Source organism: Balaenoptera borealis, assembly GCF_965194805.1.
Source record: "Balaenoptera borealis genome assembly, chromosome: 3".
NCBI lineage: Eukaryota > Metazoa > Chordata > Mammalia > Artiodactyla > Balaenopteridae > Balaenoptera > Balaenoptera borealis.
Window position 1 is genome coordinate 155,197,781 of NC_138866.1, and position 18,631 is coordinate 155,216,411.

An 18,631-nucleotide genomic window follows, 5' to 3' on the forward strand; every position below is an offset into this window, starting at 1 on the left:
TGTGTCAGGGAAAGGTGGTTGAGAATAGTTTTTCTAGATATGGCTCTAAAAGCATCTTCTTATGTCATTTTTATGAAGAGCTAACAATATGGCCTCATATTTACCATGATTTCCTGCTTCTTCTGTACCTTCTTCCAGAATCGCAATTTCTTTTGTACCCATTGTCCTTACATTGGAGATCTTTATGACCAGACTTCAGTAGTGTTTGGTACTTTTATTACTAGCAATTCCTCTACACTGTGGAGCTCTGTACTGAAAGGGAGCTTTGGATTATTAATTTTGAGTGTTAATAGGTCTCACTATGTTCTAGCCCCTTAAGGCTTTACCATGAATTCACAAATTACCATCAATTACCTGCAAATGGAAGTGTGTAAAACCCTACCCAGTTTCAACTGCTGTTCTTGAATTGACCCACTTTGCTTTTCAATGACTGCCTGTTGGTTGTTTTATCCTCCTATACTCACTTCCATTAGGTGGTCTGTTGTGTCCCTTGCTTTCTCCTGCACAGGTGTCAATACCAATTGCAATTGCAGGTTTGGAGATTTGTCCTCACCTACTAAGACTTTGGGATTCATGGGGATTCTCATCACTAATTTTGTTGTTTATGTTGTCCAGGGGTTGGGTTGTTTGTTTGCTTTTGCTAACTCTTCTAGTAACTTTATGTAGAGGGTTTGGGAGACATTAAAAACCATGTTACTTCTACCATCTTCCCAGCTCACAGCAGTCTTGCTGTTTTTCTCAAGAAAAAAAAAAGTTGTTAAAGGTACTGTGTATATTCTGAAGTCCTAAAGCAGAGGTAAAAGTGGTAAAAATTCCTTCTAGCAGAGGCAAATTCAAGGAACATTTTTCATTTTTGTATATAACACTAGACACATCAGAATCTACAGCAGTATCATCTTCAAAGGATCATTAAAATACTAAATTTGTGTTGAAATTTAAAAAGAAATGTCATGAGTAGAAGCTTCAGGTCCTCCAAGTTAATCGAACAATTAGGGACTAATAACAATTTCTCTAACAAAATAGGATAATTTTTCTGTGTTGCAAATGTTTCTTCCACCTAATATGATGATGTCTAACTTTCAGGGTTCATAGCAGTAACCTCCTATTAGTTGTCAGTACACCTCCCTTGGAAAGAGTCCTGAGTCTTTTTTACCACTTTCTTTTACTTTTATTTTTTTTTAATCTGCTAGTTTTCTGTTCAAAAAGGAGTAGAAAAGGTGCTATAAATTAGAGAATCACTGTTGAGATTTATTTAATATTTCAAGTATTTAAAAAACATCACTAAGAGAAACTTCTTTGACAAGTTCTGTTATTTGGGGATGTATTTTTATAAAAAGAGTCAATCTGAAATCAAAATACATGTATGGGATGAAGTTTGATTGTTTAAAATTAATGGGTAACCTATGCCTCTGATTTAAAAGCTCATGTTTATAAATTTGATTTAATGATGATATAAAATTCCATACATGTCCGCACTTAGAAACTAAATAAGCACAAATAAATTTTGGCCTCTCCACAATTTTATAAAATATAAAAAACATTTTATATTTTTAGAAACTGAAAGATGTTTTGTGATGTTTTAATCACCATAAGATGGAAACAAATGATTCATTTTATCATAAAAAAGAATATACATTAGTCAGTTTAGATGAACATAAGCATAGGCAAGAGTAGCTTCTCTTTTAAAGGTCTATAAATGCTAAATTATAAGTAGCACATATGAATTCATCAATATTTTGAAATTTGGATAGGTGTAATGAAATTAAAGCTTTGAAGTAGTTGATTGCTTAGCACTTATATAAAACAAATATTTATAAAATATTTTTATGTTTAAAATCATGATGTTAGCCTGTGTTTTACAGTTTTTAAATCAAGGAGCAAAGAGGTGAAGATTCATATGACAATGAAATCAGTAACAGAAATGAAATTTAAACTTTGAATCCCTAAGATTCCCAATATGATTCATAACTCATTGTCAGGTTATTTTTTAAAATGTCACCTATATTTTAATATCCAATAAAAATACTCATTGTCAGGTTATTTTTAAAAATGTCACCTATATTTTAATATCCAATAAAAATAAGTTACATGTCATTTTTTCCTCTTTAATCCAAACAAATTATTCATATCTAATTTGAATAATTATAATATAGCATTAGAGTTTCATAGGTATTCTAAGTAATAGTTATAATTTAAAGACATATTTTTGAAAGAAGTATGGATTTTATATTAGTCTCTGCCAGCATTATTGGCTAACATTATTGGTGTCATTGGGAGAGGTCAAATTAATTTTTTTTGTTGACTGTTGGAAAAAGCAGTTGAAACTTTCTTTCCTGTCTTGAATAACTTTGATTTTGTGTTTCTAGAGGTAACCATGTTTGTGACTAGCATGATTAGACTAACATTGGATTGGTTGACTTAGTCCCATTCAAGTTAATGTTTCAGATTAGGGCATCAATTAATTACGTGTATTGCTTACTTTAGGGTCAAACCCCAGTTAGAAAATGTGACCTCTGACCTCTTGTGACATGTTTGGCATTGAAATTTGAGTTCTCCTGGAGTTCTTCCTGTCACTACAGACAGACATAAGCCCAAACTGTAAGTCTTCTTCATGTGTAGGTTGCCTTTGAAGTTGCAACTAGGTACACATTATTTATTTATTTGTTTATTTATTTATTACAGTTCAGTTTTATGAAACCCATGATTTCTAGGAACTATTTGTTAAGTTATAATTTTGTCTTTGTCAATTTCTATTCCCTCATAAGATTTATTATAGAATAGGAAAATGGCCATTGCCTAAGTTACTTCTTTGAAAATAAAGTTAGTTTTAAAAAATTAGCAGTTAATGTTATGCTGTATATGTACTTCCAAGAATTCTTCATTCTCATAACTACATTCTCATTTCAATCTACATTGATTTATTCTTTCTTACATATCTTCTTATGGTAGCAGATTGGCAGGTACAGTTTACCACTGTTACCATTGTTATTTTATTTTACATAATAACAGCCTTACAGAAGAAGTAACTGATTCTGAAGAACCATAATCCACAGTTCTACAGTGAGTTTTTTCTAGTGGCACTCGCCTTGGCTTGGATTGTTGTCTAGCTGTTTTCATGTTTCACATTTCTCTGCAGTTCTGTGATGGAAACATACAGACAAGGCACAGAAAAGTGTCAATAACCATTAAAGAATAAAACAATAGTACCAAATAATAGGAGAGGTATCACAGACAGAAGACAGCTCAGCCCCATGTGAGTGGAATGTTTAATTAATAACATGATAGACCTTATTTGAGGGGGCAGTCACTAAGGGAGAGTCAGGGAGGCCTTATGGAGGGTATGGAATTGGTCAGGAGTTGGAAGTTGGATGGGATTTGGTGAGGCAGAGAGGGGAGTCAAAACAGAGGGACTGTAGAGTTTTGGGGGAAAGGGAATGAAAAGGCAGAGAGGCCCAGACTAGGAGGGCCTCTAATGCCAGCATTGAGATTTTAATCCTGTGGCTAGAGGGGAATGGTAAATGTGTTTGGAGTATCCTAGACTGGATAGATTGAATGGTCCTCTTAAATGTCTGGTCTTCCCCACCTGGCCTGGGTTTTAGCCTTGTGTAATTTCCTGCCTTTGCAGTGGCAGCAGGTTCCTAATTGGGCCTCTGGTCTCCTGGTCTTGCTAGTCTGTTTCCTCTTCCCGTCATTGGTGTCAGAGATGTTTTTCAAAAACACCATCTTATCAAATGTTCCACAACTGAAAGCCTTCTTCTGTTGCCCATGCTTTCCCAGTCCCTTGTGCAGGGTGTCAATACCTCGGCCTTCCTCATTTGCATCACCTCTTGCTGTTCCCTGCTCAGAATGGCCTGTACTCCAGACGCACTGGACTCTCGGGGGCCTCAGCTCTGCTGTGTTCCACACTTGGCTGGGATGCCGGTCCTCCTGGACTTGTCCTCCAGACAGACTCCTTTTTCAAGACATATCTCCTAGGAAGTCATTTCTGACACCTTTAAGTTGACCTAAGCCTCACATTTTATCAGTTTTCTAGATTTTAGGTCTGATTATGTTCTTGATTTCCCCATTGTGTGTAAAGTGCAAATACTTGAACAAGGTGTTAGTGCTGAGCCTTTCACAGTCGGACCCTAACTTTCCTTCCTTCCATGACCTGCCTCCCCCAACTCAGAGTCCATCTGATGAGACTGTTCTCAATTGTCTCAGAACCCTATTATTTTGATTCTTTATTTTGTATTTTTCCTTCATTAATGGACAGAGCATCCCCTTTCTTTTAAGATCCAACTCAAACATGATTTCCTTTGAGATATTGATTTATTCCTCACTATAACCAATCCCGTTACTCTTACTCTTTGCTCACATAGTAATATGTATAAAGCTGAATTTTTATTATTTGTTATAGCCTTTTATGATCTTTAAAAAATATTTCTGCTTCCTTTGCTGTTTGTGAGCATCTTGAGGGTAGGCCATGCATCTTTCCTACCTTTGGATCTTAGTATGAAGCATAGTAGCTGGGACAAGACGCTGAGAAAAGGTTTCTTAATTATAATAAATATTCGGGTGCATTAACTGAAGAAGTGGTTTCAAAGAAGATTATAATAATTGAGAACATCGAGTCATTATTTTGTGACAAGCACAATGCCCTCTATGATTTCTCATTTAATTTTCACACTGGAACTCCGTGAGGTCTATTGTCATTACCCTCATTTTGTTGATGAAGATGATGAAGCTTAGGCAGGTGAAATAAAATGCCTACAGCCACACAGGTTTTTGGCGGTAGAACTGAAATTTGAATATAGATCTAATGTCATAGTCCAAGCTCCTAACCATTAAATGTTTCCTTTTGATATTTAATGAATTTATATTTGTATCCTTGCAAACTTTGAAGTTTTAAAAACATTGTCATCTACTTGGTGTTTCCATATTATCTCATTTCACCCTAACAGCAACTCTGACATTCATATTAGCCCCACTTTATGGGTAAAGAATATGAGGCTGTATGAGTAAATTATTTGTCACAGGTTAAATGTTAGAATTAGGGAGAACCTAGTTCTTCAGAGTAAAATCTAATTTTAAAAATAAATTCATTGATGATGCTGTTTAGGTTTGAAGTTTATTACTTTTTTGTTCAATGCAATTTTAAAATATTTGTTGTATACCTATCCATTTATAAAGCACATAGTGGCAGATCATTATTATTATTTTTAATTTTTTTTATTGTGGTAAAGTATACAGAACATAAAATTTACCATCTTAACCATTTTTAAGTATACAGTTCAGTGGTATGAAATACACTCACATTGTTGTGCTGCTGTCACCACCACCCATCTCCATAGCTCTTTTCATCTTGCAAAACTGAAACTCATTACCTATTTAACAATAACTCCTCCTTCCCCCCAGACCCTGGCATCCACTATTCTACTTTCTGTCTCTATGACTATGACTACTCGAAGTACCTCATATAAGTGGAATCACACAGTATTAGTCTTCTTGTGACTGGCTTATTTCATTTAATATAATGTCCTCATGTTCATCCATGTTGTAGCATATTGCAGAATTTTCTTCTTTTTTAAGGATGAATAATATTCCATTGTATATATAGACCACCTTATGCTTATCCATTCACCCATCATTGAACACTTGGGTTGCTTCCATGTTTTAGCTATTGTGAACAATGCTGCTATGAACATAGGTGTACATATACCTCTTTGAGACTCTGCTTTCAATTCTTTTGGGTATATACCCAGAGGTAGAATTGCTGGATCATATGATGGTTCTATTTTTAATTTTGTGAGGAGCCACCATACTGTTTTCCACAGCAGCTGTACCATTTTACATTCCCATCAACAGTGCACAAGAGTTCCAAATTTTCTGTGACCTAGTCAACACTTATAATTTTCTGTTATTTTGATAGTAGCCATCCTGATGGGTGTGAATGGTATCTCATTGTGTTTTTTTTTTTAATTGGAGTATAGTTGCTTTACAGTGTTGTGTTAGTTTTTACTGTGCAGCAAAATGAATCGGCTATTCATATACATATATCCCTCTTTTTTGGATTTCCTTCCCATTTCGTTTACCACAGTGCATTAAGTAGTCTTGTTGTGTTTTGATTTACATTGCCCTAATGATGAGTGATGTTGAGCATTTTTTCATGTGCTTATTGACCCTTTAAACATCTTCTTTGGAGAAATGTCTGTTCAGGTCCTTTGCCCATTTTTCAATCAGGTTTATATGTTGTTGAGTTTTAGGAGTTCTCTGTATGTTCTGGATAATAATTTCTTATCAGGTATATGATTTTTGAATATTTTTTCCTGTTTGTGGGTTGCCTTTTAACTCTTTGGGTAGTGTCTCTTGATGTACAAAATTTTTAAATTTTCATGAAATCCAGTTTGACTATATTTTCTTTTGTTGCCTGTGCCTTCGATGTCATATCCAAGAGATCATCACCAAATCCAGTGTTGTGAAGCTTTTGTCCTAAGTTTTCTTCCTAGAGTTTTATTGTTTTTGATCTTACATTTAGGTCTTTTATCCATTTTGAGTTTATTTTTGTATATGCTGTTAGGTGAAAGTCTGACATCATTCTTTTGCATTTTGATGTCCAGTTTTTACAGCACCATTTGTTGAAAAGACTGTTCCCCACTGAGTAGTCTTGGCACCCTTGTCAAAAATCCTTTGGCGGTATATGCAAGGATTTTATTTCTGGGCTATCTTATTCCATTGTCTGTATGTCTGTCTTTATGCCAGTACCACACTGTTTGGATTACTGTAGCTTTGAAGTAGATTTTGAAATCAGGAAGTATGAGTCCTTCAATTTTTTCTTCTTCTTTCAAGATTGTTTTGGCTATTTGGGGTCCATTGAGATTCCATATGAATTTTCTGATTGGTTTTTGTATATCTGAAAAAAAATCATTGGGATTTTGATAGGGATTGCATTGAATCTATAGATTGCTTTGGGTAATATTGACATTTTAATAATATTAGTTCTTCCAATCCAGAAACATGGGATGTGTTTCCATTTACAGTTGACCCTTGAACAACAAAGGTTTAAACTGTGTGGGTCCACTTATACACAGACATTTAAAAAAATAAATATGTACTACAGTACTACATGATCTGTAGTTGGTTGAATCCATGGATGTGGAACCATAGATACGGAGGGCTGACTGTAAGGATATACATGGATTTTTGACTGTATGGGTGTAGGCGCACCCAACCCCCATGATGTTCAAGGGTCAGCTGTATTTACGTCTTTAATTTCTTTCAGCAGTGTTCTGTAGTTTTCATTGTATAAGTCTTTCACCTCATTGGTTAATTTAATTCCTAAGTATTTTATTCTTTTTGACACTGTTGTAAATGGAATTATTGTCATAATTTCCTTTTCAGATAATGTCAAATACTGTGATCATTTTACTTTTTCTTTTCCAATTTAGATTCCTTTTATTTATTTTTCTTGCCAAATTGCTCTGGCTAGAACTTCCAGTACTACGTTGACTGGAAGTGGTGAAAGCAGGCATCCTTGTCTTGTTCCTGATCTTAGAGGAAAAACTTTCAGTCTTTCACCATTGAGTATGATGGTTGCTGGGGGTTTTTCATATATGGCTTTTATTATGGTGTAGTAGTTTCCTTCTGTACCCCATTTGTTGAGTGTTTTTTTATCATGAAGAGGTGTTGAGTGTTGTTAAATGCCTTATCTGCATCTATTGAGGTCATCATAGGATTTTTTTATCTTTCATTCTGTTAATGTGCTGTGTTAACGTTTGTTGATTTACATAGTTTGATCCATCCTTGTGTCTATAAAGCACCTAGTGGCAGAGCATTACTGTTAAATTTTTTTTAAACTTCTAAAAGTAGCATAACCATATTGTAGGATACTTGCAGAAAAATAAAAAGCAGAGAAATAATCACCTGTAATTTCTCTACTCCAATTCCAGTAAGGGACCCATTTTGATGTATTTCTTGTCATTTTTCACATGCTTATTATTTTCTCAACATTATTTAGCCTTTTTCCTTGTCGTTATATGGTTACCATAAATTATTATTAGTAATGGTTGCACAGTATTCCATCTGGTGAGACTGTTCCGTGCTATGTTTTGGGAGGGAGGAGGGATGAGTAGTAAGATAAACATTTATTGTGAAGTTACATTACATTATCTTACCTTCAGATCAACCGCATGGATTGACACTATTAATTTTACTTAAGGATATGCCCACTGGGATGCATAGAGGTTAAATCACTTGTTCAGGGTCATATAGCTAGTAAGTTGTAAAGCTGATATTTGAACTGAGACCTGGTGACTTAAGAGGCCATGCTTCTTCCCCTTTACTTTTGTATTGCCTCCATATGTCATTTATTAAATTCTTATAACAACTCTTAAGTGTTTTAATATTCAGTAATATAAGTAATGAAGGTGAAAGCTTAGAGGATAAACAGTGGTTGGTACAGGAACCATTGGTGTAGAGTGGGTTAGTGCTGGGCACTGGTCTGATCGCTTTACATTCATTACCTTGTTCAGCTTTTATTACAACCCTGTGGGTACATATTATCATCATGCTGCCATTGGTTGGATAACTTGGGTGTTTTCAGTTTTTTCACTAGTCTCCTCATGCTTTGAATTATTTCCTTATGATGGATGCTCAGGTTGTCTCCATTTTCCCTCCACCTTGCAAATAACCATGCATTGCTCCAACTCTTCACAGTTACATGTAACAGTTTAATTTTGACCTGCATGAGTAATTTGTTGATGTGGGTATCCAGGAACACTTTGACTATAGGAAATGCATCCACTTAATTTGACCAAGCTCTCAAGAGAGGATGCCCATCTACATGTTTAGTAGTGCACAAGGACAGAGTTTCTGCAAGCGTCTGCATATACTTGACGTCCAGTTGCATAAATTTTGTCACTCAGATATTTTAATTTACATTTCTGTCTTTATTAATGAGAGCACCAGTTCTTGGTGTTCTTATAAGGTTTTGGCCTTTCTTTTCTGTGGATGTCTGTTTTTATACTTTGCCCGTTTTCCCATTGGGGTTGTCTTTTTCTGTTGATTTGTGGAAGCTCTTGCTGTTAATTCTCCTATACACTTTATGCTTTGTAAATATCTTTTCTTATTCTGTTAATCTGTTTATTAACCTTTCCCAAAGTGTTCTTTGTTGAACAGAAATTTTAGATTTTGATATGATCAAATTCAATATTTTTTGCCTAATGTTTTGTGCTTTTGAAATTTTATTAAGGAATCCTTCTTCTTAATTAGACCACAAGAATTAGGTCTTTATCTGTAGTTCTCTTTTTATGCGGTGGTAGAAAAGGATCCAGTTTTAATTTTCTCTCTATAGTGAGTCTGCCTGCTTCTTTAGAATTCAAACTTTAGAGTCAGTAACTCTTGGAGATGTTTTAGGGGCCCTTAGCACACCATATAGTTTACTCTTAAATATTTAGTCGTGCCATTTTTTGTTTGCCCTCGGCCCCTGCAACCTCTTCCCACCAATAAGTAAGCTTTATAGGTAAGGATCTTTTTCTGTTTTGTGTATTGGTATATGCCAAGCACCAAAAGATAGTGACTGGCACATGACATTCACTCAGCAGCCTTCACCTTACTTGTGAATGTTGAGTGAATGTCAGCTCTTTTCCTGTAGCCAGTTGTCCTTGCTACAGAAAGCTTGAAATCTCTACTAGAACTAGACTGTTTCTATTATCAGCTCTCCTATTAACTAGCTGTGTTTTCTCAAGGAAGTCAGTTTCCTTTCTTCATCTGCAAATTAATGCCCCTGTGTAACCACCGTCTTAATCAAGATATAGAAAGTTGTCATCACCCCCGAAAGTTCCCTTGTAGTCCTTTATAGTCAGTTCACCTGTTCCCCAGCCCCAGGCAGTGATTGGCTTTTCTGTCACAGCGACTGATTACCTTTGCTTGTTCTAGAATTTTATATAAATGGAATCATATAGTATATATTTTTTCGTGATTAGCTTCTCCTGGTCAGCATGTTTTGAGATTCATTTGCTACGTATATTGATAGTTTATTCTTTTTTTATTGCTAAGTAGTATTCCATTATATGGATATACTACAGGTTTTTTTTGTTTGTTTTACTTTTTGGTCACACCGCATGGCATGTGGGACCTTAGTTCCCTGATCAGGGTTTGAACCCGCGCCCCTGCAGTGGAAGCGTGGAGTCTGGACTTCCAGGGAAGTACCTATGCTACAGTTTTTAAAATCCAGTCACCTGCTAAGGGGCATTTGGGATTATGATAAAAGCTACAATGTGTTTTTATGTACTGGTGTAGATGATGTATGTTTGGATAAATACCTAAGAGTAGAATACCTGTAACTGGGGCCATAAAAAAGGATGGATGGTGGATGGTTTTTAGTTTGTGTATGTATATTATATTCATATGTGTATCAAATAAATATAAGCAGTATATTTTATAGAACTTCATTTGTTCCAAAAATATTTTGGGGACAATTAGAAAAAGAATTAAGTAACGTAAATAGAGTAAGGTAGTATGTATCAGAAGGGGACGGGAAGGGTGAAGAAATGAGAAATGAGCATTGATCTGAATGACCTAATCAACCATGACAGTAGTATAACTCTCTCTCCTGTATGTATATACATGTATATATTTTAAAATCTTGTCCATTTATATCTTTAATATTATACCATGAACATTTTCTCACACTGATGTGTTTTTTAAAACACTAATTTTATTAGGTGCGTTTTGCTCTATTGGGTGAATATATAACTTACTTTATATCCATAATTTATTTTACTATTATGGACAGTTAGATCCTTTTTTTTCCCTATAAAATTTCAGATGTGAGGAACATTTTTCTACATAAATCCCATATCTCATTCAGATTGTTTCCATAGAAGTAGAATTACTGAGTCCAATGATAGGGCCATCTATAAGATGTTGTAAGAAAGTGCTTTCCAGACGGTGTTTTTAGCAAAGCTGTGTTGAGAGTGGCTGTCTTAATGCATCTTTACCAGCAGTGAGAATAATTTTAAGTATCTTGCTCACTTGACAGGTGAAATAGTTTTCTTGCTGTTATAGTTTTATATTTTAAGAATACAGGCTCTTTGTCATATTTGTAATAAAATATTCCATTTTATTGTTGGCTTTTCATTTGCAGAATGGAAGTTAGTGGTAGTTGCTCCAGAGGCTAGAAAAAAAAATGGATTTGTGATGTTTATGTCATGGAGAAATTTCACATTTCTTATCTAGTCAGATATTTTGGATCTTTTCCTCTGTTATGTCCATAGGTTTTATATTCAGAATGTCCGTTAACGTCATGAAATTAGATCAATCTTCACTTAAAATTTTGTCTCGAAACTTATGATTGTGATATTTTCAGTTGAGTCTTTTTTCAGTCCCTGAGCCAGTTCATTGAGGCCAGTTGGGAGCTGTTAGGTACTGAAATTATGGGGCAGTACTGATTTTATCCAGATCATCCAGAGTACACTTAAAATAAATTTGCTATATTTCCATCAAAATGGAGGCCTCTAGCCTTCATGATAGTGTGAAGGTGTAAGTAAGGCAGTGGTCCCCAAACTTTTTGGCACCAGGGACCAGTTTTGTGAAAGACGATTTTTCCACGGACCGGGGGTTGCGGGGAGGTGGTTCAGGCAGTAATGGGAGTGATGGGGAGCAATGGGGAGCGGCAGATGAAGCTTCTTCACTCACTTGCCCGCCGCTCACCTTCTGTGTGGCCCGGTCCCTAACAGGCCTCGGCCTGGGGGTTGGGGACCCGTGAGGTAAGGGGCAGGAGGACAATACAAGGCGTTCCTCATATTTTTTAATTAACAGAAAACATACCAGTGTGTTTTTTGGTGGTTCCTTCTTCTGCAGGATATGATCATAGTTATATTGTTTTCATTAGTGTGCCCATCTCTCAATATACTCATTTCAAACTGCATGACACAAGTTTCTGAGATTGAATCATTATTAGAATGGTTAAAGATAGATAATTAGTTTTAGGAAATTATGATTCATAAGACTTCTTACTTTTGTAAAAATGTTCAATTAGCAATGGCTGTTTCCATCAACTATACTTTTTTGTCTTGGAACATGCAGAATTATCTCAGGGGAGATGAAATAACCCTGAGTTCTGCAGCCTTTTGCTTGGGCACACTTCAGTGCTCAGTACCTGTTGGAAAGTAGCATCCTAGGAGAGACATTGGGAGGGAAATTATTGGAAAGCAAATGGATAGGATGGGAAAAAATTAAAAAGCTGTTGAAAAACTTCAGAGAAATTGACTATAATATTTAAATTGTAGACATTTACATACTATTTCATGATTTATACTAAGTGAAATTAAAATAGGAGACTAGATGGCCATTGTAAATGCATCTCAAACCCAAACTGCTATTTTTGTCTCTTTATTTGAAGATCAGTCCTTGTGATGGATATGTAGCAGGTAAGAAAATGAGAGACCTGGAGTGACCTTAACATGAATTATTAGCATAAGTATTTTCACAGGAACTAAACCTTCCTGAGTACTTGATGATCTAAGAAAAGGAAAAATGGGTTGGGACCCTTTGTTATATTTAAGGTATTGTTTAAGTCACTCAATCCTTCAGAATATATTTATAATTACCTTGGATAGTCTTAAGGCTTATCCAGTATGCTTAGCCTATAATACTCAGTAAGATGACATTACTCCTCATTTGTGTAACATCTGCAGCATTCTGGTTCTGTTCTACTTTTTGAGAAAAACAAGTGAGAAAAAGCAAGGAATTCCTCAAGTTTAGGCATTGCTCTGAACTAAGGAAGTCAAGCCCAACATGCTGTCACTAAGAGAAAGGAAAGTGCTCTTTTCTTGTGCCTTCATCCATGCTCTACTGCTGTTTGAGTGCACAGTGGCTAAGAAGACCCATTTGTGTGGTGAAATTCAGTGGATTAAAATGTATCAAGGAATAATAAAGTATAATGCGTTAATTGTTAAAACAGCAAACTGGGACTGGAAAGGAATTTTCTTAATAAAAGCTACCAATATCCTTTAGCAAGCATCATATTTATATTTATCACTTTATATTGATAAAATATTTCTAATAGTAACCTTCAGCAAGTGTTGTGTTTAATGATGAACTGTTATATGAATCCCTTGCAAGATCTGAAACAAGGATACCCATATTAATACTACCTAAGGGTACATTGTACTGGAAGTCCTAATTAGCACAATAAGAAAAGACAAGTTCAGTAGACGTACTTAGACAAACCTAAAACTAATAAGGGTTTAGCAGGGTTTCCCAACCTTGCTGTACCAGCAACCAGCAACCAGAAAATATTAAATAAAACCCTCTTTTCAAAAGAAACAAAAAACATGCAGTACCTAGGAAAAACCCAAAAGATGTGCAAGAGTTTTATGGGGAAAAATTATAAGACCTTATTAAGGACATAGAAAAAGTTATAAATAAATTAACAATTATGCAAAGTTCATCAGTGAAAGTTAACATTACTTAATATTGTAATGGTATTTATTCTCTAATCTAAATCACAGCAGTGTTTTTCATGGATCTTGCCAATTGACTTTAAAATTATTATGGATGAATAAAGGACAGAAGAGCTAAGATGAGTTTAGAAAGGAAGGAGGGGACCTGCCCAAGATTGGCAAACTTGTGTGGGAGAAAGGAGCTTTCGTACATTTGGATATAGGTGGTGGCTACTTTTTCGTAAAAATAGTCTTTAGCAGATAGGTACATGAACAAAAATCAAAAGGGAGTACTGTTTAAAAAAAAAAAAAAAAAGTCTTCCTCCTGCCCCTGCCTACTGAACCATTGTTCTTGGAAGTAATGTCTTTTACAGTTCCTGGAATATACCTCTAGAACTCTTATACAGAGATAATTATATAATGTTTTTGAAAAATTGTACCATTTTATACCATGATTTCCTTTCACTGACTTTTTTTAAAATTGAGGTATAAGTGACAAATAACTTTGTATTAGTTTTAGGTATACAGGATAATGATTCAATATTTGTATGTATTGCAAAATGATCACCATGAGTCTAGTTTAACACCCATCACCACACAGTTACAAAAAACTTTTTTCTTGTGATGAGGAATTTTAAGATCTATTCTCTTAGCAACTTTCAAACATGCAGTACAGTGTTATTAATTATAGTCACCATGATGTACACTATATCTCCATGAGTTACTTATCTAATAACTGAAAGTTTGTACCTTTTGACCACGGTCACCCGTTTTGCCCACTCCCCTCCCCACTCCCCACCTCTGGCAACCACCAATCTGTTCTCTGTATCAAATGAGCTTTTTTTTTTTTTTTTTTTGGTTTGTTTCACATATAAGTGAGATCATATGGTATTTGTCTTTCCCTGTCTGACTTATTTCACTTAGCATGATGCCTTCAAGATCCATCTATGTTGTCACAAAAGGCAAGATTTATTTCCTTTTTTATGGCTGAGTAATATTCCATTATATATCTATATCTCACATTTTCTTTATTCATTCGTCTGTCCATGGACACTTAGGTTGTTTCCATGTCTTGTCTCTTGTAAATATCTTGGCTATTGTAAATAATGCTTCAGGGAACATGGGGGTGCAGGTGTGTTTTCATTTTCTTCAGATAAATACCCAGAAATAGAATTGCTGGATGATATGGTAGTTCTATTTTAAATTTTTTGAGGAACCTCCATTTCTTTTCCATAGTGGCTAAAGCAATTTACATTCCCACTAACACTGTACAAAGGTTCCCTTTTCTCCACATCCTCACCAACACTTGTTATCTCTTGTCTTTTTGGTGATGGCCATTCTAACAGGTGTGAAGTGATATCTCATTGTGATTTTTGATTTGCATTTCCCTGATGATTAGTGATGTTGAGCATCTTTTCATATACCTGTTGGCCATCTGTATGTCTTCTTTGGAGTGTCTATTCAGGTCCTCTGCCTGGTTTTTTGCTATTGAATTGTATGAATTCTTTATATATTTTGGATATTATCCCTTATACCATGATTTTTTAAACATATCTTAGAACGTATGTCATCTTAATGTCTGTAACACTGCTTCATTTCTTTTAATGATTATATAATAATCCTTGGCATGTTATATTATAAATTAGCCAGGCCCCTAAGATGTATGTTTAGATGTTTCTAATCTCTTCTTGCTGTCAAAAATGCTAAAATGAATTTCCTCCCTTGGGTATTATTTCACACGTGTCTGACTATGTCTATAGGATGAATATCTAGAAGCAGAATTGCTGAGAAGTTCTTCTTTAATCCTCTACAGAACTTTAGAATCAACTTGCCTAGTTTGTGGTGGTGTTCAGTTAAATTATCTTAGAGGCAATTTGGATTTTGTTGTCTTTCATCTAAATATTGAGCATGTCTTTCCATTTGCTCTTTTTTTTATATCAGTAGCTTTTCAAAAATTTCTTCATATAGATCTTGTCCTTTCTTCTATTATTAAGTATTTTATTTTTCTTATTGCTGTAGTAAATAATTGGGGTCTTGTCTTATTTTAAATCTCCTAAAGTTTTTTGTTATGTATGTGTATATGAATGCTATTAATTTTAGTATATTAGTTTGTACCCAAATAACTGATTAAATTCTTTGATTTAAAATAGCACACTAGCTGATTTTCTTGGGTTTTATAGTTATGTATTCTGCAAATAATGATCATTTTAACTCCTTACCAACTTTTATACCCCATTTCTTTCTCTATTTCAGCTATGTTGATTATTCCCTTTGGCAGAGTGTCAGAGACATTTTTGGATATTCCTGATCAGGTTAAGGAAGTGCTTATTCATTCCTATTTTGTTAGGGGCTAGATGTTGAATTTTACTAAATAATTTTCAACATGTTTAGAAATTTTGTGATTTTTCACTTTCGATCTATTAATGGGATGAATTATATTTCTAGATTTCTTAATAATAAATCTTCCTAGAACTCCTGGAATTAAATACCCAGTTATGGTACATTCTTTTGATATTTTGAATGTATTAATATATTAACATTAATTTATGTTAATATTTAATATTAGACTGTATATTCAAATATTTTATTTAGGATTTTTATACCAGTATTCCTATGGGACACTAGTTTTCTTTTTCTATGCAATTTTTGTGGGGTTTTGTTACCATTATTATGTTAGATTCCTTGCTTTCCTTCTTTATTATGTCCTGGAAGAGTCTAAATTGCATTGGAGTTACCTGGTCACTAAAAGTTTGATAGAATTACCTTGTGAATATGTCCCTACCTGGTGTTTTTCTGGACAAGTTATTTGCCAACTTCCTCTGTTTATTTCTTTGGAAACATTGGCCTTTTTAAGTATTCTCTTTTTTTCTGTGGTCAACTTTTGGTCATTTATATTTTCCTAGAATATCGTAGTGATTATATCTTCGCACAGAAATGAACAAAGTAGTTGCTTATGACTGTTTTAATTTCCCTTTTATATATGGCTTTGTCTCTGTAGACATTTCTTAGTTTGTATGTTTTTGTGCTTTGTGGCTTCATTCTTGATTAGATTAGCTAACGATGGCTTCATTTTATTTTTCACTGAGAAGGGACTCTTGGATTAATTGTTCTACAATTTTTGTGTTTTTTTTTTCACTGGCACTGCTTTAGCTTTTTAATTATTGTTTTTAGATTTTTTGCAGTTTTCAGATAACCTTTTGATTCAGTGGTTTATGAGAGTTTTCTAGTTTCGTTATTAATGTCTGGTTTAAGTTCACTGCAACTAGGAAATGTCTATATCACTTTCGGAATCTGTTAAGGTCATTTTTTTTGGCTGCGTTGGGTCTTTGCTGCTGCGTGCAGGCTTTCTCTAGTTGCAGCGAGTGGGGGCTACTCTTCGTTGCGGTGCGTGGGCTTCTCATTGTGGTGGCTTCTCTTGTTGCGGAGCATGGGTTCTAGGTGCACGGGCTCAGTAGTTGTGGCTTGCGGGCTCAGTAGTTGTGGCACATGGGTTTAGTTGCTCCGCGGCATGTGGGATCTTCCCGGACCAGGGATTGAACCGGTGTCCCCTGCATTGGCAGGTGGATTCTTAACCACTGTGCCACCAGGGAAGTCCCAAGGTCATTTTTATGGCTGACTTCATGCTCAATTTTAATGAATCTTTCTGGGACTTACTGACAAGTTTTTTTGGATTTCAGAATAAAATCAATTAGATCTGTCTTGTGAATTAGGTCTTCTGTATCCATACTTAATTTTGTTCAGTAGATGTTTTTGTGGACTGAGAAAAGTGAATTAAAGTCTCGTAATTCTGTATTCCTGTATTTCCTTTATTTCTTAGAGTTTTTGTTTTATAACTACCTATGCCCTGTTTGTCTTTCTTAAAAATGATTTTTGCCCTGATTTCCAAATCCTATCCATTGCAGTATTGATCCCTGTTTCATTTGGATTGCATTTTTATGATATGCCTTTGCCCATTCTTTTTCAGTCTAAGTCACTTTAAGTGTGTCTCCTGTAGATAGTATATTTTTTGTTTTGTGATTCAATATGACTTTTTCTTTTAATTGTTGAGTTTAGCCAATTTGTATATATTAGAAAGACAAACTTGTTTGGTTTTGGTCCTCATGTTTAATATCCTTTCTTTTGTTGGTTTTTGTCTTACTACATAATGTGTGTGTTATGAGTTTCTTCAGATAGAAATTTTGTTTTTTTGTTCAAAGAGTACTTTTATAAACTTAAATGCAGTGGTGTGCTTAATTCCTAAGAGAATTTCTGTTGGCGCCCTATTGTGAACAGTGAGGAAATTAGTACATTTTCACTTTTGCCCATTTCCCTTCCCATATTCCAAACTTCAGTTGATTATTTCCATTGGTGTTGACCTTTATATATCAAATTATATTTATACCTCTACTGCATGATTTGTCTCTGTTGACTGACAGTAAAGTTGACAAATCAGTCTGTGTGGACTGACTCCACCTTGTCTTCTCCTGCCCTTCTCCTACTACAGTGGGGCTGCGACTCCCCTCGTCACTTCCTTCTTATCCTCCAGTTAACTGCGTTGGCAGAGAAAATAGCACTATATAAAGTTATTTATCTCCTAAACAGAAAACAGTTCTCTTCCACGAACTGTAGACACAGAAGGCTCTGCAGTCCCTCTGCCACGGTATACTCCTTGTCTTGCTTGAAATTCATCCCCTGAGTTTAGAAGTTTCTTCAGTGATGAGTTCTTCCTTTTTTTTTTTTAATTTTTGGGCCGCGCCAAGCAGCATGTGGGATCTTATTTCCCCAACAGGGATCGAACCCGCAACCCCTAAATTGGAAGTGTGGAGTCTTAACCACTGGACTGCCAGGGATGTCCCAAGTTCTTGCATTTTGTTTTTTCGTTTTTGTTTTTAAAATTAATTAATTAATTATGTTTATTTTTGGCTGTGTTGGGCCTTTGTTGCTGCGCACGAGCTTTCTCTACTTGCGGTTGAGCAGGGGCTACTCTTTGTTGTGGTGCGCAGGCTTCTCATTGTGGTGGCTTCTCTTGTTACAGAGCACGGGCTCTAGGGCCCATGGGCTTCAGTAGTTGTGGCACACGGGCTCAGTAGTTGTGGCTCGTGGGCTCTAGAGCACAGGCTCAGAAGTTGTGGCGCACGAGCTTAGTTGCTCCGCGGCATGTGGGATCTTCCCGGACCAGGGCTCGAACCCGTGTCTCCTGCATTGGCAGGAGGATTCTTAACCACTGC

General features: G+C 35.3%; 1 protein-coding gene across 22 annotated transcripts in view; it reads left to right on the plus strand.

The window, feature by feature from the left end:
- Window positions 1–18,631, plus strand: part of ZMYND11 (zinc finger MYND-type containing 11) — a 128,154-nt gene that overhangs the window by 60,020 nt on the left and 49,503 nt on the right. Inside the window, exon 1 of one of the 22 annotated variants that reach the window (XM_082386060.1) lies at window positions 2,485–2,598. The exons of the other annotated variants lie outside the window; for them this stretch is intronic. The gene's annotated coding sequence lies outside the window, so the exon portion shown is untranslated. Of the gene's footprint in view, window positions 1–2,484; window positions 2,599–18,631 lie in introns of those variants that run through there. 22 annotated transcript variants of the gene reach the window in all.